Source organism: Phasianus colchicus, chromosome 1 (assembly GCF_987193195.1).
Source record: "Phasianus colchicus chromosome 1, bPhaCol1.hap1.1, whole genome shotgun sequence".
Classification (NCBI taxonomy): domain Eukaryota; kingdom Metazoa; phylum Chordata; class Aves; order Galliformes; family Phasianidae; genus Phasianus; species Phasianus colchicus.
Genome location: NC_143436.1, coordinates 127,136,170 through 127,159,719, shown reverse-complemented (window position 1 = coordinate 127,159,719; position 23,550 = coordinate 127,136,170). Strand labels below are relative to the sequence as shown.

General features: G+C 35.6%; 1 long non-coding RNA gene across 1 annotated transcript in view; it reads right to left on the bottom strand.

Annotated features, from left to right (window-relative positions):
- LOC149920020 (uncharacterized) overlaps nt 1-19,176 on the bottom strand; it is a 97,059-nt gene extending 77,883 nt beyond the window's left edge. The window contains exon 1 of the long non-coding RNA XR_016463614.1: nt 19,097-19,176. This is a non-coding gene — a long non-coding RNA (uncharacterized LOC149920020). The remainder of the gene's footprint in view (nt 1-19,096) is intronic.
- Between the last annotated feature and the right edge of the window lie 4,374 nt (nt 19,177-23,550).

Sequence of the window (23,550 nt, the reverse complement as noted above, 5' to 3'; positions counted from 1 at the left end):
GAAATACTTATTTTTCCAAGTCAGTAAGACATAAATATCGTTTATCTAACCAAATGTCTCAAATTGCAAAAGCCAGGCAATTCGCTTCATTCCACATGATCAGACAGAAGCTACAATTCCTTCTGGAAGAAAGTTCATCTGATCAATTTACTGTCAGATATAGTAATAAAACTGAACTTCACAAAGAAAACAAAAGTTCCCAGGAAATACAAAGAAATATTGCTGAGTCAAGATGCCTAAATTCAGCACACAAGAAAAGTAATCATATGTCTGATATTCAGTCAAGATCAAAATAGAGAACATATACAAGTATTAGTAGTCTTGGAACTCAACCAAAAGAGCAAATGTGAGAGATAAGCAAAATAAAACATTCTTTAGGAGACTCTTTCTACTCTCTTGATAAAGACAGAATGATGATTCTGTTTCAGCTCTGCAAGACAAATGTCTCCACTGTGGTGCACCACCACTTAATAAAAATAATCTGAACAAGTGTTGCTATTTTCTTTACGCATTAACATGATTCCTGTTTACAGGAAGAGATCAAGGTTTGCCTATATCCATCCCCCTGTAGTTGTCTTTGACCTTGCTGATAGTGACATGGCCACCTCAAAATGAGAATAAACAGAGAAAGAAGGGATAGTGGTAACTAAGTGGAGGAAATTGAGTTTCACATTGTGAAAAACAAAAAAAAAAATGTTGGTAAGCTAAGAAAACAGGCTATGATTACCTGAGTTCAACTTGGCAAAGTAGATATATTATATAAACTATTAAGTGCCTCTGGAAATGCATCTACATTTTAATGCATCAACTACTTGTGTGGATTTTCAGAATTGCTGAAAAAGTCACATTCTCATGTGAACAGCAACACGAAAATGGTTTTACATACCATGCTGACTGTGACTTCCACTGCCTCTAAGCATCCAAGCAAAACTTTTTTTCTCCATTTTTAGAAGTTTTTCTTTACGTTAGCATCTTACACATTTGCCCTGTAACCTAAAACTCACAACAGAAAGACCCCATCACACCCTTTTTGAGTGATGAAACAAACCTAAGAAAAATTTCCCTGTTAAGATTGTGTTATACCTCATTCATCTTATTATTTTCTCCCTGCGAAGCTATGTTAAGTTTTATCCAAGCCCCCAAGGCAGCACAACAGTACTACAATAATATTTGCTGAAAATTCTCTGAAAGACCTCCTACGCTGCAATTCATATTTTCCTGGCACACCTATGTGTCAATTCTTTTAAATCAAGTGTCTGAGCAGGTTTAGCACACATACTCATTCATAATTTATAAGCCTGTTAGGTCTGGGGCTCGCATTCTTTTAATACAGATTCTGTTGCTGTCAAAATTAATCATAGGTTTCTTTCCCTAATGGCTCCTGCTGGGAAGTTGGGTACGCTAGAAATTCTGTTTTGATCTGTGATAAAATACTCACATCAATAACAGCTGCTTTGTGGTACACAGTTCACTCTGAAAGTAATCCCTCCTATTTATTTCCATGGAAACTACAAAAGCTACAAAGAGCACAATAACACTATTTGACTATTTGGCAAATTTTCAGCTACAAAATACTAGCTTTCAACACAGTTGCTACCATTAGTTATTCATTTCACCAGAGATGAACAAGATCCTACTTGTTGCACTTGTAAAAATCCGCACCAGTGGAGGTGACCCACTGTAGCTGTCACCACTGCTGAAACACACTACCCAACACCTCTCTCTGCTCACATACACTGTTCAGTCTCCATAAATATTCGGGAAGTGTTGATGAATGTCACTGGGTGCAGTTTTTGCCACATGGAGGAGTTCAATGCCACATCTTTGCTTCATCTGTGCTTCCGTGTCAGACGTGTTTTGTCAGAGTACCCCTCTGCTCTCATCTGGCACACAGCAACAACATGTAATGGGATATTGGTGGGAAGGTTCTGCCTTTACTGCCATACCAGCAACATCCGCCTCTGAAATTGCAGGCCAACACAATAAAATAGGAGGCATTTCTTTCAGAGCAGCCCTCATATAATGCTATGTATGTACAGTAAGGAAATTAGTTGCTTATATTAGAAAGTTGTCCTGACAAATTACCATACTGTTTTTGATACTGTAATACTTTATATGGATGATATTATTTATCTTTCAAATGCAGACCTTATTTCCATAAAAACAAATTCTTATTTTTGCAACAAAAAACTCTTTACTGTTCACAGTACTCATCCTTATCACCAGTACTACCACTATTCCAGCAAAGCAAACACATGCACTTCTGTCCTGCTCTTCTAGCACATTCACACTTAATTATAGATTATTCAACTACCACGTGAACTAAAAAAATAGTTTATGTTGTACTGAACTTGAACTCCGTCTTTTAATTGCAGAATCACAACGGTTTAGAGGTTCAAGCATCAGTCACGTGGTGACATTTATGTTCATGTATTTTGGTCTAAGTGACTTGAATCACAGAATCATATAATGGTTGAAGTAGAAAGATACCTCTGGATCTCATCCTGCCAATCCCCTGCTCGAAAAGGTCTATATAGAACAGGTAGCTCACACGACTTTTTTAAATTAGCGAAGCCTTTCAGTTTTCTGTCCTTTGCAGACTTGCTGGGGGTACTTTGTCCCATCATTCAGATCCAGATGAAGATGCTGAAGGGTTGAATCTAGTACTGACCCGTGGAGTGTTTCACTGTTTTTCCAAACTATCACCACCATCTAGACTCAGCCATTCAATCTATTTTCAATCCTCCTCACTATCTTCTCATATAGTCCATAAATCAACAGCTTATCTATTTTATGGTGGACAGTCTCAAAGGCCTTAATGAAATTCAGGAAAACAAAATCCACCTCTCTGCCCTCATCCACCAAGCCAGTCATTTCATCACAGAAGTTTATCATATTGATGAATGACATGACTTCTCATTGGTGAATCCATATGGACTGCTCCTGATGATTTTCTTCTCCTTCCTGAGCCTGGAAATGTTTTTTTTCCAGGATTATCTGCTCCATTACCTTCCCAAAGTCCAAGAGGAGGCTGACCACCCTGTAGTTCCCTACATCATAATTCTTGACATTCTTGAAGATACGAGTGACATTTCCCCTCTTCCAGCCTTTGGGCACTTCTCCCAATCATCATGTTCAAACAAAGAGAGTAGCCATCTTCCATCTCCCTCAGTATTTGTGGGTCCTTCCTTTGCAGTTATGCGTGTCTACTTCACTTGAGTGTTTCTGTCCTGATCTTCTTCCACCAAGTGTACATCATCTTTTATCCCACCTTTCCTCCAGAGAGCTGGGATCTCTGAAGGCTTGTCTTGCTAGTGCAATCTGAAGCAAAGAAGACATACAGTGTTTCAGCCTTTTCCACGTGCAACTTTTTGCATATCCTTGCTCATCTAGTACCTAAAACCATCCAATTTTAAAATAATTTTAAAAGAGCAGAAAAGGTATTTGATGAAAAAAAGAACCTACAACTACCATCTTCAGAATATTTTCCTCTTCAGCAGTCTCCTCAAGCTACCATTGATTTTAACAAAAAATAGATAATGATGAAAGGGAATTACAAAATAATTTGTTGCCTATTGGGCTAGTATTGGGATGATGATCAGGTGATGATCATAACAAATGATTGATATTCAAAAACTGTTTAGAGTCAAGATAAAGAGAGGAGGAGTCAGTGCACAGACAAAGAGGTATAAAATGAGGTTCTAAAGGCAGAGATATGATTAATCAACCAGCCAGCATATTTATCCTGAGTAAGGCAATGGCATATCTCCAGTTAGATAAACTGGAAGGAGTCCAAAAAAAGTTTCCTGCAGTACACAATCTGCATTCATACTCGTGATGGAATATCCTCTGCTCCAGGAATATAGAAAAACTGTTTTGGGAGAAGACATAGATCAAGCAAGAGGTAGTTGTGAGAAGCTATCCAGTTTTGCCTTGTTTTGTGTTTTTAACCTAGAGGTTAAAAAGAAAGAAAGGAAAGTTCATTGTAGTGTGATTTCCTGGACAAATTTTTCTTCTGAAGAAGGATGATCTAGTGTGATATTTCCTCTGAAAAGTGACAAAAACACTGCTTTACTGTTTCCTGCAAACATTTTTAATGTATGTCTTCTAGACATTTATTCTTCACGCATATGACAATGTAGAACTGGTGGCAAAAAAATACTAGCCTCTTGGGCTTAAATTGATTTTGATGCATTTTTGTTTATTCTGCTGTTATAGTAAGAAAAACAGATGTAAAGCATGATAAACATACTAAGCCTGTGGTCATTTCTTCATATTTTCTTTGTGCTGGTTTTGTCTGGTTGGTTGTTGTTTTTCTTTTACTTAAAGAATCATATGATTGGCTCTGGCATCCTTCTGCCTGAGAAAGTGAGCAACTGAACTCAGATATGAAAAAAAGCTGTTCATAACCATGTTGTACTGCATAATTGATCCCTGAGTCACTCTACAGTACCTGTAGTAACTTTTTTCTAAAGTCTCTTGAAAGTTTACTTCTGAAGCACAGTCTTATTTCCAGAACCTACCAACTATGCCAGCTCATCATATAAAAGTATCTCCAGTCTTTCCTTTAGAGTGATCAGAAAGTAAATGTGTACTGTATGAACCATTTCTCAGCTGACTCATTCACATGACTCCTCTCACCCTTTGGAGCCTGAAGAGTACATTCTGAGGAAGATACCACCATATAATTGGGCTTTTGGTTGAGTTTTAATTCTAAAACTCAATTCAGGCTGAAAATACTTTCTCTGTGTTTGCATGATGGAGATAGCCATTTTGTTCCAGCTTACATTGTACAACTTTGTGAGAAGTAGCATTACTGAGAATGGCTTTGATTTGATAGACTTTGCATGTGCAGTTAGCAAGTTCAGATGTGACCCAGTAAACCAGACATTCCTTTGAAATTTTGGAAGCTGAAAGAAAAAGGGTTGCCACAGAATATGAATATTCCATAGATGCCTACTCCAAGTAGTGACAGATTTATAGAGGGGCTTCTATATATGTATCCTAAAATGAAACTCTAAGAGTTGAACAGTCTGAGCAAAACACACAAAATGGTCTTGAAAAGATGTTGCCTGAAACAGACTGTATATATCCATAGTAAATAATAAAATCAATGTGCTATTAACATAGCATCATAAGAGTAAGAAGCACAGTCTGTCAAGCTAACTTAAGAATTTATGCTTGTAAATGTGTCCCACATGTCTAATTTTGTAATTGTAAACCTAATTTTACTGCTTTACCTATAATGGAATGAGTCAATACCCCAGTTTTCAATGTAAGTGTGACAAATGTACTCTAAGTGTGCATTAAATGTCTTACCTTAGTGATAGCACATAAAGGTTTGTCTTATCCTATTTATCCATTTTGACTGTTTACATACTCAGTGATTCTCCTCACTGCTCTGCTTCCATATTAAGCATATGCGTAACAGAGGACTTGTTGGCACAAGTGGCTGTAATTTCTTTGATAAAATAGATCTTCACCAGAAAATAGTGGTTTGTTAAAACTGAAATTTCCTAAGTTCACCGGTGTTAACACCATGATGAGAGATGCTCACCAGAGAAAAAGTAGAATATCCATCCAAGTTATCACTCACAGCCTTTGCAATTAGGAAGATCTATAAACTGTCTCATTTAAAATCTAACATGGATGCTAATCATGATGAAAAATATGCACTTAATTTTTTTCATGTAGGAAAGGCAATAAAATTTGATTTCAGTTCTTAGACAAGTGTTGCAAATGCAGATGTTCTTGTCAGAAATTTTTTGAAAAATTTTATTTGGAAAAAAGATTATTTGTTTGTTTTTTTAAGTCATATCACTCTGGTTATAAAAGAAACTATGAAAATTGAGTTTAAACCCATGTATTCTCAAGGTTAGATACCATCTTAATTCAGGTGACTCTTGGCATGATGTCAGTTCTGAATCAAACTAGTTAATCACTTCATAACTTAACTGGAGAAAATATTTGCACAGGATTTTGTCTTCTATCAGAAACATTGCATTTGTCAGTGTAACAATACCCACTGCCTATTCTGAGTTTGTGCTTCATAATCTAAAAATTATTATGGTGTAAAAATTTTTATTAAAATCTTGATAACATTCAGCAGTACACTGTACAGTACATGTAAAAATGTAGCAAAAAACTAGTTAAATCACTGTTCAGTTTTACCCTTTAACAGTGGTCACTATTGGCTTTGAGTTTGCCTCAAAGTTATGGCTTACATGAGCATATGCATATTAGATGTCTCTTTTTTTAAAATTATTTTTTAAATTTTTTTAATTTTTGATCCTTGCAAAAATATTCCAGACTATAACATTGGTCCTATTCATATCCAGTTGAAAACAGTACATTACAAGCACTACAGATGGATTTCTGGATGTGATGTCATAGGTGCACTATTCACGAGAAAAAGTAAGGAAAGAAAAAACAGATGAAAATGAGGCATCTCCTAAATAAACAGGCAAATGCTAAGGCTGTTCAGATTAGATGTTCAGAAATATTTCAAATAATGAAATTAGATTGTTTTATATTTCCACTTTATTAAACTATGAAAATTACGGCTTAATAAATACAGATTTTTCAGAAATCAAAAAATATTGTACACAATTTATCCAACTGTATTTAGTGTGTAGGGCATATGTAGTACAGTGGCATAACACACTTATTGTCACATCCATAACACCCATCATTATTTCACACAAAATTTTCATGAGTGCTCAGAACAACATGCAAATATAAAAGATTGATTGTTCACAGTTCCTACACGATAACTGTAAGAAATTAATGGCTCTTTCTGACAAACAAGTGGTAGTGAAAGCTTTGATTCTATTCTAGCATTTGTCTTAACTTTTGTCAACTTTCTGCAGTTATTAGCATCACTGCCTCAACAGTCATTACTGAATGCTGAAGTGTTACTGCTGCATGTGTCAATAGAAGAAACACAAAGACATTTCCATCTCTTTCTGTATGTATGTCATTAATATCAGAGTAACATAACAAAAACTGCCAAAATTTTGAGACTTACTGGAGGTTGTTTCTAGCATAACCAAAGTAGATTTTTATCCTCTAAACCTACAGTGGCCCTTTTAAGACAGAAGATTCTCTAATAAGGGTGGTCTATTTCATAGGATTTCCTGGATCTCTAAGAATCTATCTTTGCTCTTTCCATTTGGGAAGTTAAAAAGCCAACACACAGGTGGTCAGGAAAGACTGGACTAACCTTTTCCAATTATGAACTAGCTGGGTCATTGGGAATGCCTGCCTGCTGACATAACTTATATCATGCAGGGTGACTGTTTGATGGTGAATGCACCACTACCCAAAATAAATGTTTAGATACATATGAATTTTAATGAATGCCCAAGTGTATTGAAAAAACTCACATTTTGTACTGTATCTGTGAACTGTTGAATGATAGATTAATCATTAGGGTATCTCTGGTCTAATGGAGATCATTTGGAGTTTCTGCATATTCTCAAAAGGAACTACAGAGTTGCATTTTATATTTCTTCCAACAGCCATCATGTGTTTTCAATAACAGCAGCAATCTGCAGGTGCAGTTATCTTTTGCAGTACATAAATTTTAAGGAGACTGAATTCTTTTTCTCCCCTAACAAAGACCTCTGAGACTTGCCTTGCAGTTGAGACCTTACCACTGAGGTATAACCTCTGACCTTCAATGCAACACGCAGCAGAAAAAAGCAAACTCCCTGGTCTATGCAGAACACCTGCCTCAAACATCTGCAAGCAACAAGCTGAGGATTTAATGAACTAGCCTGAGCCATGTGATTACAATAGCTCTGCAAAGATTCTTAAGGAAGCCAAGATTAAAAGTAATCAGGAAAATAAGTTGACCTTCTACAGATTTGGTATGACCAAACATCACTGCTGATGTACCCTGTTAAAGACACCAGCCCACTTTCCTGTTGCATGCTAATGCTTCATGTGCTTATTGGTTTTATTCTTCCTTTTATTTTGGGGTATCAGGTGGAGGGAAACTCCACTGCAAAAGTGTGAAGAGAAAAATGCTAATTTGTTTTAGTCATGACACAAAACAACATCATTTTAGGGGTTCTTTAATTTGAATATAGGTGATTAAAATAAAACTCTATAGCACTGCACTGTTTTTTTCTAATCTGGAAAAGTTAATAGAGACAGACATAAACTGAACATGGGACCAATCAGCATGGGGATTAGTATTTACATTTATTTAAGTTGCTGATTTCATGCTACCTTAGAACACCTCTAGTAATATTGATGGCTGCTTAAACAGTGATTTGAAATCCCTGAAAAGATCATTTTTGCCATAGAGATTGCTTAATCCTGGATGCTGTAAAGCTCCACAGAATCTAGTTGAAGTCCTACGGCACTGAATTGTCTGTCAAGTTTGCTGGGGACACTATTATGTGTAATATAATCTTTCCAGTTTCTAGCCTTGTACCTCTTTTATTTTTATTTTTCCTAAAGTGAAAGCAGTATGTAATTATCCCATTTTGATTGCTTTTGAAGCATTGCTTGTTGGGAAAGCATTGTGCTGTGAAACACACAGTGTACCACTGATACACCTGTGGATCACTTCTTGCTACCTACCAGAATATAGAACCAAATGGAACTTACACTTATCAGTTCTGTACCGCCATCTGCTCACAGAAGCTGGTCTGGGAGAATCTAGTGAGGTACAAGTTCTTTTTCTTATTCTACTAACATGTCTCTACATGACAGTCATGCCAAATTCTGAATGGTACATATCCTACTTGCTGAGAATCTACAATTCTACTTAGCTATTTAGTGCATTGTAATTGTGTCATTAACTGTTCCCACTTATCTGATTATTGCTGAGCTTATCTTCCCTGTTTGGCCACAACACTTTCTGTGCTTCTTTCTAAAGCAAAAAATGCACAACATAGTCCATGCCTTTCACTGTGGTAAGACTGATAATCCTCTCAGATTCACAGGATTTTAAATGAGGAGAGCTTGCCTTGTGTTAGCCTGGCTACTTGGAAATTGGGTTCCAAGAAGTATTTATGTACAATAAATTGCAGTGTTGCTCTCCAGTGCCTGGCCTTATTTCCTCAAATGCTATTTTTTAAAAAGTAGGATTTATCCTACCATTCACTGTAGTGCATACTTATATTGCTGGTTCCTTAACCATCCCAAATCAGGAGATATGCTAAATACCTTGAATTTTCCTTTCTATTTAGCTTCTAATTCAATCTCTTAAAACCCAATTAATCAAAGGTGTAGAGTTAGGAGAACACTGGTAGGAGACTGAAGAAACACCGTGTTATGACTACAAGATCTGAGATGTGTTTGCAACTATTTAAAATATCCCCCTCAATTTCATTTGAAAATGAGATACATTTGTTTTGAGTACTGAAAAACTGTTGATGTCATGGGAAGAGGAAAATCTATTAAATAAAATTTTATTTAATTATATAACCTTTTACAAAATTTGCTTTCCAGCTCAGTTTTTAATGTACCAAATATATATAATTTCTTTAAATGTCCCTAAAGTTTTCTTTCTATTTTTCCATTGTAAGAATGATTCTAACCTAATTACTTTGAAGGAAATATTGTGATCATGCAGGGGTAGAAATGCCAGAGAAAAGACAAATTTACAGGTTCTCAGCTAATTCACTTCCAGGAAGTCTCTCTGCTAATGCCTCTCTTTCCTACCTCCCAGCCAGATACAAGGTAAATTCTTTATAATGAAAATCCCAAGGAAAGACAACAAAAAGTCTATTCTTTCTAAAATGAATCTCAATTTTCAGAGACATCTACAAGAATAAATAAGGAAGTGTGTTCATTCCAAAATACATAGGTAAATAACAGATAACAGTATCTCAAAAGTGTACAAACAACTTTAACCATGTCCACATCTGACAAATATATACATATATATATATATAAAGATATAAACACACACATACACACACTCATACATACACTTATCTTGCTCTGAAAGTAATACCTCCTGTTTATTTCCATGGAAACTGTAACAAATACAGAGAACACAGTAGCAGTATTTGATAGAGAAAATTCTCAGCTACAAAACATCAGTTTTTAATATAGTCACCACCATTGGTTATGCATTTCACCAGAGATGAACGAGAGCCTGCATACCACTCTCAAAAAAATCTCCATGGCCATCCAGAAACATGGCTTGTCTTTCACATCTCTGTCACTACAGCTGAAACATACCATTCACCACCTTACTCTACTGATATCCACTCTTTTGTCTCCATAAACATTCAAAAAGCATCAATGAATATGAACAGGTGCCATTTTTTTCCGCATGGAGGAATTCAATTCCACACCTTTGCTTTATCCATATTTTCATGTCAGACATCAGTTTGTCAGACTGCCCCTCTCCTGCTATCTGCTGCACAGAATTCTATGATTCTATGATCTCAGTTTAGAAAGCACTGATTCAGCAGTGTTAACAGCCTCCTCTCTCTCTGTGAATAAATGCGCTGGCTACACAATGCATAACAGGTAAGATGGAATCATCTCGTGACAAATTGCCTCTTCAACTACCCTTCTTCAGAGTGAACCTCAGGGAAATGGGAGACCAGAGTCTATTCTTAGGTTAGTCAGAGGTTTGCATAAGACACGAAAAGATCTAAAGTGGCTTTGATTGCTAAGAATGTTAAAAGTTTGGCAAAAAAATAGGCTTCTAGGACTCTAAACATGGCCAGAGACAAGAACTTTCTAAATAAGAGATAAGGGAGTAAATCACTTCTCTACAAGCACTCAGACGACTAATTCTTTCCTTGAACAAAAAAATAAAACAAAAAAAAAAAAACCAATGTAGAATAACTATGCTGGATGTCCAAATCACTTATTGGAATACATGTAAGTTTCATACCAGCTATTTCATCCTCACTCATCAAGAAAGAAAGCTTTTCCACATCCCACATGACAACTAAAGCACTGCTTCCTTTTCACTTGATTTTAAAAGCAATACTTTTAGCTTGTTTTAGAAGTGGAATATGTGGGCAGAACCGATAGATATTCATAAGAGGATGGGCCTTGATGAATTCATCTATTGAGAAAGTGGTGAGGAAGCTGCATATGTGATTTCAAGGCCAGACTCAAAATCTTTCTTCAGTTTTGACAACTCAAGTGATTGTCTGAAGATGAAAGGAAAGCAAATGTCAAACATATCTTCAGGAAGTGCAGAAAAGAAGACATGAGCTTGTCAGCTTCACCTATTTCCCCTTGAAGATCATGGAGCAGATAATTCTAGAAACCATTCCCTGCACATGAAGGAGAAAAAAAAGCATTAGAAATAATAGTATGAAATCACCAAAGCAAAGTTGTGCCTGACCTGGCAATCTTCAGTAATTAAATCACCAGCCTGATGCACGTAGGGAGAGAAATGGATAATGTCTACATAGACTTCAGTAAGATCTTTGGCACTATCTCCCACAAGATCTGTAGCGACAAGCTGATGAAATATGGGATGAATTAGTAGATGGGGAGATAGTTAGAAAACTGGTTGGACAGCAAAGTACCCCAGAGGTCAGTACTAGATTCAGTTTCGCTTAACATCTTCATTAATAATCTAAATGATGGGGCAGATTACACATTCAGTAAATTCACCAGTGACATGAACCTCGGAAAAGATTTACCAGAGGGCCACACAGACCTCCAGAAAAACTGTAACAGCCTGGATAGGTGGGCTGACAAGAATCTCATGACTTCAGTAAGTAGTGCAGAGCCCTGCACTTGAGAAGGAGCAATCCCAGGCACCAGTATACGCTGGGAATTACCCACCTGGAAAGAAGCTCTACAGATGAAAGGACTTGGGAGTTCAGGTAAAGATCCAATTGAACAGCAGACAGCAACGTGTTCTTGATGCTAAGAAGGATAGTGGTTTTCGTGGTTGCATTAGACAAGACGTGGCCAAAAGGTCAAGAAAGGTGATCCTTCCTCCCTATTCAATATTGGCGAGGCTACATCTGGAGTGCTGTACCCACTTCTAGGCCTCCCAGTAAAACAGACAGGGACCTACTGAACAAGTCCAGCTTTGGGCCACCAAGGTGATCAAGGCAATGAAGCACCTCTCCTGTGAGGAGAAGCTGAGGGTTTTGGAACCGTTCAGCCTGGCAAAGAGGCTTTTGGGGATCTTATCAATATCTATAAGCACCTGAATGGAGGGTACAAAAAAGACAGAGCCAGACTCTTTTAAGTGGTTACCAAGAGATAATAGGCACAAAGTGGGACACAAGAGAGTCCCTGTGAACATCAAGAAATGCTTTACATTGTGGGGAATGGAGAGTTTGAAAAGGGTGCCAAGAGAGGTTGCAGAATCCCTTCTTTGGACAAATTCAGATGCTGCTTGTACATGGTCCTGGGCTGCGTGCCCTTGCTTGAGCAAATTTATTGTAGATGAACTTCATGAGTCCCTTCCAGTCTTAGCCGTTCCATTATATTTTTTTTCTCCTTTAGAAAATGTACAGATTAAAAGAGGACATTTACAGGTAAAGACTTTTTTCAGGAACTGTTACTGACATGACAAAAATAAAACCTTTTGTAGGCTTTATTTCAACAATTTACTTTTCTCAGCTTGCAATGTCTTAAGTTCTTTCAAAGGCATACCACATCAAGACAAGATAAATAGTTGCTGCAGACTGCAATGATAGCAGTTTTCTGTAAAAATCATTTAGAATTGAAGGACTATATTGTGGAAAGTGTATGAAGCAATTAGCACATTGAATTGTTCTGAAAGCTGCTGGCACTGTTTAGAGATTAAGTCAGCCTTTGGCATTATTATTTGAGAGTTCTTAAAGGCAAATTTTAATGAAAAGTTATTCCATTAACAGTCTGCAAAAAAAAAAAGGCTTATTTTATGAAGCTGATTTGGTGGCAAGTGCAACAAAAATAATCCATTTCTGGTAAAGCAAAATGCTAGATACACTTTATGCTGAGCTTTTTACTTTAAAATACAACTTTTAATAACACCTAGTTCATTTGTGATCTTGGGAAACAACTGGACCTTTTATTCTGGGGGAAAAAAAAAAAAAAAGAACAAAACAAACTTCAAACAGGTTCAAAATGCAGCTCTGAAAGATTTGGCAATTAAGTCTTGAAAGGAGTTTCAAAGACTACCAATTCCTGGAGACACATCTCAGTCCTTCTCCTGGTTCTCTTATATTTTATTGTTGCTTTTTTTTCCTTGTAGTTTTATGGACTTTTGCCTTTCTCTCATATTCATCCAGAACTGAATTCTGAATTGTGTCACTTTTTAAGTTAGATGTGTGAGAAATATTTAGCAATCAGCATGCCTCTCAGAGCACAGGGTATGAGTTCTTTTCACATGTTTGTTTTTTTTTTTTATCAGGGCAATAGACATTAATATTTATTAAGCTATTTGTTAGGAAAATGTAAGTGAATCACACTGAAGATCAGCATGTTTTTGCTTCTGATTTTGTTGTTTTTCTGTTAGCATGTCAAGCAGATCTCTAAACAGAAATAGATAATAAGGAAATAGAATTAAGCTTGCTTAATATATGGAATATGGAGTTGAAATGGAATTAAGCTTGCTTAAAGTAGCTTCTGAATTAGGAAGAGATTCATTACAATTCACAGGAGATTCATTACAGTACATTCACTGCAGAACCTGGAGAATCATTTGAAAACCTTCCCTGAGGAATAATAAAAATACTGGTGTCATCAGAAGCTACAGACTAAGCACTGAAAAAGAATTATCATTGCTTCATTTCATCTGAAGAGATTAAAAAGAAAAACTCAATTTTCAGATTATCTTTCTTTTCCTCCCCTCCCCCTCCCAAAAAAGCCATACGACTTTATATAGGTACAAAGTCATATCAACTAAGATTTTCACAAATCTTGTGGCTAAGTATGGCTACATGTTGCTTCACTTTTGCCCTGAACTTCAGGCTCACACTGGATTAATCTCTAGAACCTCAGGTAGCATAGCATTATCAAGCAAACTTCATGAGCAGTAAAGCTTGTAAACTCATTTTAAGACAAGGTACTGACTTGTTGCAGAAGTCAGAAGTGTAAGTCTTCAGAGTCTGAGGTCCATTCAAAATTTTTGCCATAAGACCTTTGCTTCTCTTTCTATGAAAGTTGGAATGCTTTTGGCAGGCACTTTTAGCAACTCTTTACTTTCAAAAATACTTACTGTTATTTAAGTAATGCTATTGGATATATTGCTGGGAGGAAATGGGATGGGAGAAAGATAGTCTTATCTGATAAAATAAAAATATGTATTTTTTCTCTTTCAAGAGCATTTAGTGCTCATGAAATTAGTATGCCTTTATAAAAATCTTCTCTGGAAAAACACAAATTAATCCGTGTTGTTCAAAGAAATCTTTCTTCAGTTTACTCTTCAGATTCCAACAGAGACTATCATCAGAAATATCAGTAGGCTTCAGTATCATATGATCAGATAGTACGGCAAGGAATATGAAAACCAGTATCCTTTAGGACAAGACATTTATTCTGAAGGTAACTTATGAATAAATAATTTCCAGGGTACATAAGGAAAGATTAGAACAAAGCTTATGAGTTTTATTTGATATGTTGCCCTAGAACCTTGCTAAGTTTGTAATATTTCTAAGCCACACTATGAGTTCCTATTTCTTTTATTAATTTGCAGAAATTATTTTTGAGTAATCATTTGTCTTCTGTGAACTACTTTATTCCAGCAGCTTCTAACTGCACACAGAAATTAACATTTTTTCAATGACTTTTACTTTTTGTCATTTTACTGAAAATATTCTCTGTAATAAGAAGTTAGGTCCACTGATAAAACTGCTTAAGTAACACCATATTTCAAAAATGCAAATGTAAGTAAAGCAACACTCTATACAGATTTAAGACAAAAACAATAATCATTCCATTCATAATTTTATATTAGTTTTTCATTAATATGATAAAGTTTTACTAGGAATAAGTATAGCGGTAAGAATCAAAGTAAAGATTAAATTAAACTATTCTGAAGCAGCCTCAATCTTTTATAGATACATTCCAGGTGACTAATATGCCTGACTATTACACAAAGCAAATATGAACCATTTGGAACTACTTGCAAAGCCTTTCATCATTTCCTTAAAAGAAATGTGTCCCAAACAGTTCAGCACATCATTCTCTGGAAACCATTTAGCTAATTTATAAAAACAAGACCACTGTTGAAAGTGTGGCCTGCATCTACCAGGCATAATTATGCTGCCTTATGTTTTGTTCATTCTGGAAACAATCAGCCACACACGTGCCAGAAATAGCAGTTACTACGTGTTTAGAAAATACTCAAACACTGACACATATGCATCTCGTTGACTAACGTGGGAGTATAAACCTACCTCAGCAAGCATCATATTTTGATATTCATACGATATTTTACTTCCACTGTTGATAATTTAAGATAACTTTAATATCTAATGTATCATAGTTAAAAAATATTAGGGAGATTAAGCATAGGAGTGAGAAAGAGATCTGTGGTGGAAAGTGAAAGTGGTAGAGATAAGAAAAGTGGAAGACAGAGAGTAGTTTTCTGCAGCAAATTCTCAGAGCAGCAGGAGATGCCAAGCAGATTTCACAAACAATATACAATCCCATTTCTACAAATTCAGTGTCATGTGCAGTTATAAAGTTTACTCAGTCCAGTAATAACTCTTAGAAAATAAAAACAGGATGTCTCAGAAGCACAGTCTATTTTCCTGAGACCACTCAATGATTCAATGTTGTACTATTTCAGAAAATTTGATATAATCAATTCTATAACAATTCTTTTCATAAATTAATCTTACTGGTAGGATTCTTCCCCTGAAAATCTCTTATAAGTCGTTCTAGAAAACTTTCTACTCATTTTATCTTCTTCTAAAGCTTTTATTTCCTGGTTAATAGAACGAACTGGTGGGCATTGTTATAAGCATAGAAGAGCGAGCAGTGAAGAGTGTATGAATTGTATATAATTTAAAGAATTTGTTGATACTTCAGCAATGTTTACCTGTGTGTGAACTATCTAGTGTTCTTTGGCCTTTAATCCCTTCAGTTTACTAAAATCTCAGCCCATGGTGGAACTGGAAGATACTTTGTCTTCACAGGTGATGTTGGAAAGTCACAACACACTAGCATTAACAACAAAAGTCCTTCTTCACAAAGTACATATAAGGATGTATTCTCCAGCAACAGGATTGGCAGAAGAGCCTTCCTTCAGTACGTTGAAGAGAAAAAAAAAAAAAAAACCTGCCCTTGTAGTTCTTTGACTTAGTTTGACATACATTCAGAAAATTTCACAGAAGGCAACATGTCAAAAGGGATATAAATAAACATGTATAAACGAGATTTTGTTGGTGAACTAACCAGAAAAATTTAGTTTTATAGTGATGCAATAGACAGAAAACACAACTGATCTACCAGGGGCAGGGTACAAAAGTTATTGTCTAGGGATGTGTGGATTTCCTTAACATAAAATCAATAGAAGTTCAGATTTGATCTCAGAGGATGAAAAGATTAGTGCATCTGAGAAATATCAAAGCAAACAAGATTATGGTACATGTGATGCATAAAGAAATGTGGGTTAAGTACAAATGTGTTCCTTGCCAAATTAATTTGCTGGACCCATTCTTTTGTTTTGAAATCAGAGTAATCTACTATCAAATTCATCTTCTCTGTTGAAAATGTGTTATTACTAACTAGAGATCTCTGGTGCTCATCTGCTTTTAACTAGGGAATGGTCAGCCAGATTCCCAGAACTATACAGGCAGCTTTTGACTATCTCCAAAGAGGAAGACTTCACAACCTCTCTGGGCATTATATGCCATTGTTTGGTTACCTGCACAATAAATGTTTCTTGATATTCAGAGGGAACCTACTGTGTTCCAGTTTGTGTCCATTGCCTTTTATGCTATCACTGGGCAACAGTGAAAAGAACCTGGCTCTGTTGTCATTCCACACTGCCTTCAGGTAGTTGAACACATTTGTACCTCCTGTGGCTCTGAGCTCTGAAACTGACAAGCAGAGACAGTGATTTCTGTGATCATGAATTAAAGGCACAGAAAGAAATCTGGGACAAAATGACTGAGTTCAGTCTCCAGAAGTAACTTTAATTCTGATATTTCCTTCTTTTCAGGTATACAACTTTTGGATTTAAATATGTTTTAATAAGTTTTGGAGATGTCATGAAATGCTTCAGTTTTAACATGGTTTAAAATTCAATCAGCATCACAGGTATTGTGCTCTCTTAAGTGCATCTGTTGCTAAGAGCTGTGACTAATTATATTTTTACATTAAAGATGATTTATTTTAGTATATATTACTACTTGAAAACCTTATGTATCTGACAAAATCTCTTTCCAGAGTCATTTGTGATAACATAAGCAACAATAAATTTCAACTGTCTCATCTAGGAAATTAGCTTTGCGATCATGACTAGGATACAAACTGAAAAGAAATATCATCTTCACTTTGCAATTTACATGATGTCTATTTTAGTTGAGAAAGAAAAATAAAAAGTATTTCTTGTTTAGTTACTATTGTGCATGCATATACACACCCTTATGATATACATACGTACATAAAACTGTAGATGCAGAGAAATGTATAAGCACTATTTCTAAGTACAAGAAGCTTTTATGATATGCAAAAAAAAAAAAGCTATCAGGCAGAATCTCTGACCTGGGTCAAGCTGACTAGGCAAAACTGACAGGTCACAAAGGTCAAGACCTCTTTCAATTAACCCCACACTGTGTGAATGGCATTAGGTAATTACTGTTTTAGATGTGCCAAGGTAGATGAATTGTGTATGTGTTAGCATTTAGGCATTAAAGTATTTATCAGTGAATTTTGTGTCATATTGCTGCAGACCATTACCAGCAATATGGAAAATACTGATACTTAAAGATACTTTTACATAAATTTCATGTTTTAAGTAATAAATTACAATTATGGCTACAATACTGTCATTCAACAAAATTTGCTTGAAGGCCACAGAATAAAGGGTAAACACAACCATCCATTTCAATAAAGGAGTGGCTACAGGCCCTTATCCAAAAAGCAGTCAAGTGAATGAATGACAAGAATACTAACCTACGAGAAAAATATGGGTAGTCTTTAAAATCAGTAAGAGATAATGAACTTGAAAGAAATACGTATTATTGATGTATAAACTATAAATGTATTCAATCTGACACCAAGATTATGTTTTATGGCTAGTCTGTCTACCCTTCCATCAGCATCTTGATTTTACTGAAGAGACTATATGCATGGTCATAATTCTAATGTTTATAAATATTTCTGAGCATTCAAACACAAAGGTTTTTTCACTGAATAAGAACTTAGAGGATCTTTTTATTCCTTTGTTTGTATCCACTAATTAATAAAATGTAATTCCCCTGCTATGTAAAGATAAGGGGAAAAAACGACTTTTATGTAACGAATTAATGAAGTCTACTGATCAAAGCTCAACATGAGAACTGGAAAAGTAGGGAAGTTTTGAATAATTTGTCTCTTCTCAGTTATCATACTGCACTTAGGGTGACAAATGGCTTTAAACTGTTAGATTTGTTCTTTATGTTGTAGAGTACATCTGGAATTTAAGTATGGTAGCTGCTAAGCATTCAGAACATGACTTTTAATTCTGACTAACCTTAACAAGACAGTTGCACCTCCATAAGCAACACCTACATTTGTCTTATCCTGGCTTGAGTATTAAGTTGCAGAATCTCAATGCTACGTAATCTCAACACTACAACATTCAGCATTCTGTACATTTAGAAGAACAGGTTTCTATGATCTAATCACAATTGTATACTGAATTTCTTCCTCAGTCAAATCATTACCATGCCCTTGAACAGTAGCATCCAATCTCTGAAGTTGCCTCTGCTCAGGATTGAGGTAACCCAGTAAATGGGTTCCTGGTTCTGAACTTGCCCACTAGAAGCAAGAACAGCTATAATGTAGGACACTAGTTAGAAATATGCACCTATTTCTATGTATCTAGGATGAAGAGGTTTATCAATTACCAAAAACAGGAGGATCAACACAGAGGATTATCTAACAGAGCAGATATGCATCTGGATCTCCACCATTTTGAGGAAGTATTCAAACAATAAATTATTACCTTTTATGGGTTGAATGCCTGCTTTTCCAAGGCCAGGTTTATTCCCTTGGAGTGAAGTATGGAGCTCCTCTGAACGATCCTTATTTTATCATTTTTAGATGAAGGATTTGATAAAGTAAAGAGAGAGGTATTGCATTCCCTGTGGGATCTTCAATTTGAGATGTTTAATGAGCTACATTGAAATCAAAAACTCCCCAAAACAGGGAGAGAGAGGAAGGGGTCCTTGCCAATGTTTTACTGGAAAGACTAATGATGCAGGATTATTGACCTCTTTTAACCTTTTGACCTTAGTTAACTACATCTTTTAAAAATACAATTTGCTCTATGTATTTTTTTCATACAAATGAAAGTCATTTTTTAGCCCTGTGATATTTATTCAGCATTTATCAGTAGACAGAAAATAAAAGTTTCTAGAAAAGGGTGGTGTCATTATGAAGTCTATCTTCATCATTATAAAAGATGTTTATTGTTAGTTCTTTTTTCAGTTAGCATTATGAATAAATATATACATATATTCTTACTTTCACCTAAAGAATTTCATATTAAATTCAGTGGGAATTTTCACTAAAGTATATGAATATTTTGCAGACATTTTTGTTATTCATTTAAATGAAAATGGTACGTATGTCAGCATAAGATCTGGATATTTAGAGACACAGTGTTTTCTTTCATTTGATGTCCCAGCTTCTTGCTTCTGACATAGGCTTTAGTGACAGAACACTCAAACTTCACGCCAGAACGAAAGTCTGAAAGCACCTTCTCAGTCATCATAATTCAAAAGTCTGGTATTTATCTGTTCACTTGAATGCTCATATTTTAACTGAGACAAAATTAGCACCTGCATTTACTTTTAAACCTCAGAGTTAATGTGGAAAGATATTTAAAAGATTTTCCTTTTTTTGTTTGAAGTATGTCACAAAGAATATTTCTCTATATCCATTTCTGTACACAAACAGTGAGTTTATCAATGTTCAGTCACTGCTAATTTTTGCATTCCCTGTACTGTACTGCTTCATTTGTGATGTCTCTCAAAAATAATTCCTTTTTTATAATATTGTAGTGTAATATTCCATTCAACTTTGTATTAATTATAGTATATAAATATATTGCCTTTTGCAATCTCAAGGCTACAATTTAAAAAAAAATCTAAAATATGGGCAGTACTGCTAGAAACATCTCCATTCCAGTCCCACTGATTCACTGAGCCCCGACTTGTGGAATATTAAGCGATAACAAGTTTTCTAGCTACTAAGTTAATTACAAAAGATATTCAGGACACAGCCTTAACAATGCTTTGTTCTAAGAGCACTGCCAACACAAGCCTCAGCTGCATTTGTGAATTTCAAAGATGTCAGAAACAACATTCTCTGCTCTCATTACAGCGTTGATAGCATTAGGGCTACTAGGGGTTGTAAACATTAACACAGTTAGTAGTTAGAGCTTTCTCAACTGTAGCAAAAGACATGCATGACACTAATAAAGTTTTTTTAAGTTTTACAATCATAAAAATCTATCACGTATTTTAGAGTAAAACACAGGCATGGTCTTAAGTCATCTTGAGATTTTACGTCACTTTATCTACTTCTGGATGAGAAGTAAATGCTAATTATCCCCAAATGGTTCTTGTGATCTAACCTGATGTTTAGTGGGGAAAGGAAATGAAGGAAGGATAATATTCCCACCTTTGCAAGTGTTCCACTCCAGAAACTACATAATAAAAAAAAAAGGTAAAAAAAAAAAAGTATTTTCAGATATAAAGCAAGACAGAACATACTGCAGATCACAGCACAGTAACTACTGAGGGACCAAAGGGTTCTTCCAATCAAAGATTTGTTTACTGATTAGAAGGAGCAAATTTGGGAAAGGTATTCGGCTCACCTCTATAAACAAAAACTGTTTATAATACCTTGACTTCATTAAACCATTTGTTTAATTATTTCATATTGTAATAAACACATTTCTTCCAGAAGTATTTCAAGGCAATGTCTGACCATTCTTTGAATTAATAAAGAAAAAATAAATACGTAGGAAAAAAAAAAAAAAGAAAGAGGTAGGCATTTGAGAAGATATTCTGATCAAAATGATTCTGATTATTCTTTCAAAGTTAGTTTGATTTATCTATGCAAAATTAATAAAAAAATGAAACAAAACACCAAACCTAAACACCCACCATGCAGGTGTGCATGTTTAACACTGTTTAGTTTTGCTGTGGAAAGACAAACACTCAAGGGATGCAACCTTAGTAATTACAAAGTATAGTGCAGGAATATATCTGTGATGATTAATGCTAATCTATCAGTATGCTGCTGTTTGAATGCGTGACTTGCAGTGAAGTTCTACAGGATCTCTTTGCTACCAACGGCCTCTCTTTTGATAACAATATGTAGAAATAGAAAATGTGCAGGAGTATTTTTAAACTGTATTCATATCACACAAACTGATGCTGATTGTATCGCACAGATTGCATAATAAGATATCAATAACTTCTCTGATTTTATTTGTTTGTAGTATACTTTTCCATTGCATTAGTTCATTACGCTAAAGTTGGGTAGTTCTTTCTTCTACTACAAATGCTCTCCTCAGAAGAAAAACGATGCATCAGACATTTTTTTTCATTTGTATCTACAGTACGCCAGAAGATCCTGGAGTTAAAAGACACTTGGTGGCCTTTTCAAAATTCCTTAAAACTTTACTTCTGAAGGAACCGTATTTGTCAATGTGATTGGTATAGTGCAGGAAGAGTTTTGTGAACACCAGAAAAGTTTAGCTTCCCCTTCAGATATCAGCTTAATTCTCCATAAAAACTCTTGCAAATCCCTCATACAATAGTAGAGTCTTCAGGCTCATTTTTATTTGTCCATCTGTACTTTGTACGGTGCAATTTTCATTGATCTCAGTCAGAAAATTAGCATTTTTTTCCCCTACGCGTAGGCTAAAAATCTAGAAGAACAAACATAAGGCCATATCTCTAGAATTAAATATTTTATCACTTCTCTTTTTCTCTTTTCTACTTAATCAGCGTAACTCACAGGGTTAAACCCCAACGTCTTGCTTGAGCCTACTGTCCTATCAGTAGAGAACTAAATGAATAACCTGGGAGAAAAAGTGCATCATACTAAAACAACTTAGGGGATTGTGACACAACGGAAAACACAGCAGTGACAGCAGAGTAGCATGGACCTAAGCTACAGCATGTGAGGACTTGTTCAAATCAAGAGCTGTGGGCACAGAAGTAAAGGAACGAATCTGCTCCCCTTCAGAAGACCTAAAGTAGGCAGGAATCATCAGCAATATGGCCTTTCCTCCACTACCAACCCTTAAATGAGGTCTGGGAAGGGCTAGATCCTGGCTCCACTCCTTCCAGACACTCAGGTACACTGCACACACCTGAGCTCCCCGGGGCTGGCCCTGCACTTCCATCAGGTGCTCAATCAATGTTTCTGGCCATGACTTAGCATTTCTGCTACAGGGATGCTTCAAAAATTCAAGGTACAATAACTGATAAGTACTGTCTTATTTCCCATCTTTTTTTGTTTTGTTTTCCTTTTTTTTTTTTTCCTTTTAATTTCTTGGATTATGAAAAAGAACAACTCACAAGAGAAACTGTGAATTTTACTGCTCTGGAAAGCATCCAGATCACCAAGCATTATAGCTTGAAGTACCATCATATTTTTAACACTGAAAAATAGTTGTTATTTATTTCTTCTGAAGTAGATGCAAAAATTCCATAAAAAAATATTATATAATTAATATATTAGTCTATGATGGAATGAATGCCAGTGATCATACTTTGGTAGTGCTCTGTAAAAGAGATTTGTTACTATAATTTAAAACATCCAGACATATTTAACTGATTATACTGTAGCTCCATATAGAAATTTTGCTACACTCACAACACAAAAATCAAATGTAGTAGCAATCTTTTACAACTAAAATAACATTTGTAAGCAGTAGCAGTGATACTGCTCAAAGGTATTATCTGCCTTTCTGCAAACACCTATATCATTTTTTGAACACCAGTTTTATAATAGCAAGTTTGATTTCCAGTCTCGTTTGTATGATCTAATCAGTGAATACAATTTTAGCATTTGACATGCATATCTTTTGCTATGCTCTTGATGAGTAACATAGAATCATGAGCTGGAAGGGACCTCTGGAGATCAAGTCCCACCTCCTGCTAAAGCAGTGCCCTACAGTAGATTACACAGGAAAGCATCCAAGTGGATCTTGAATATTTCCAGAGAAGGAGATTCCACGACCTCTCTATCAGCTTGTTCCAGTGCTCTGTCACCTTCACAGTAACAAAGTTCTTTCTCGTGCTCTCATGAATAGGCATTTAACAACTCATTTTCAACTAGAAAGTTCTTTTTCTCACTTCTGCAGTTAATTTCCCAAGTGGTGGCAAGCATTCTATTAGCAGTGAGCAGCACAAGATGATTGCAGTTGATTTTTAA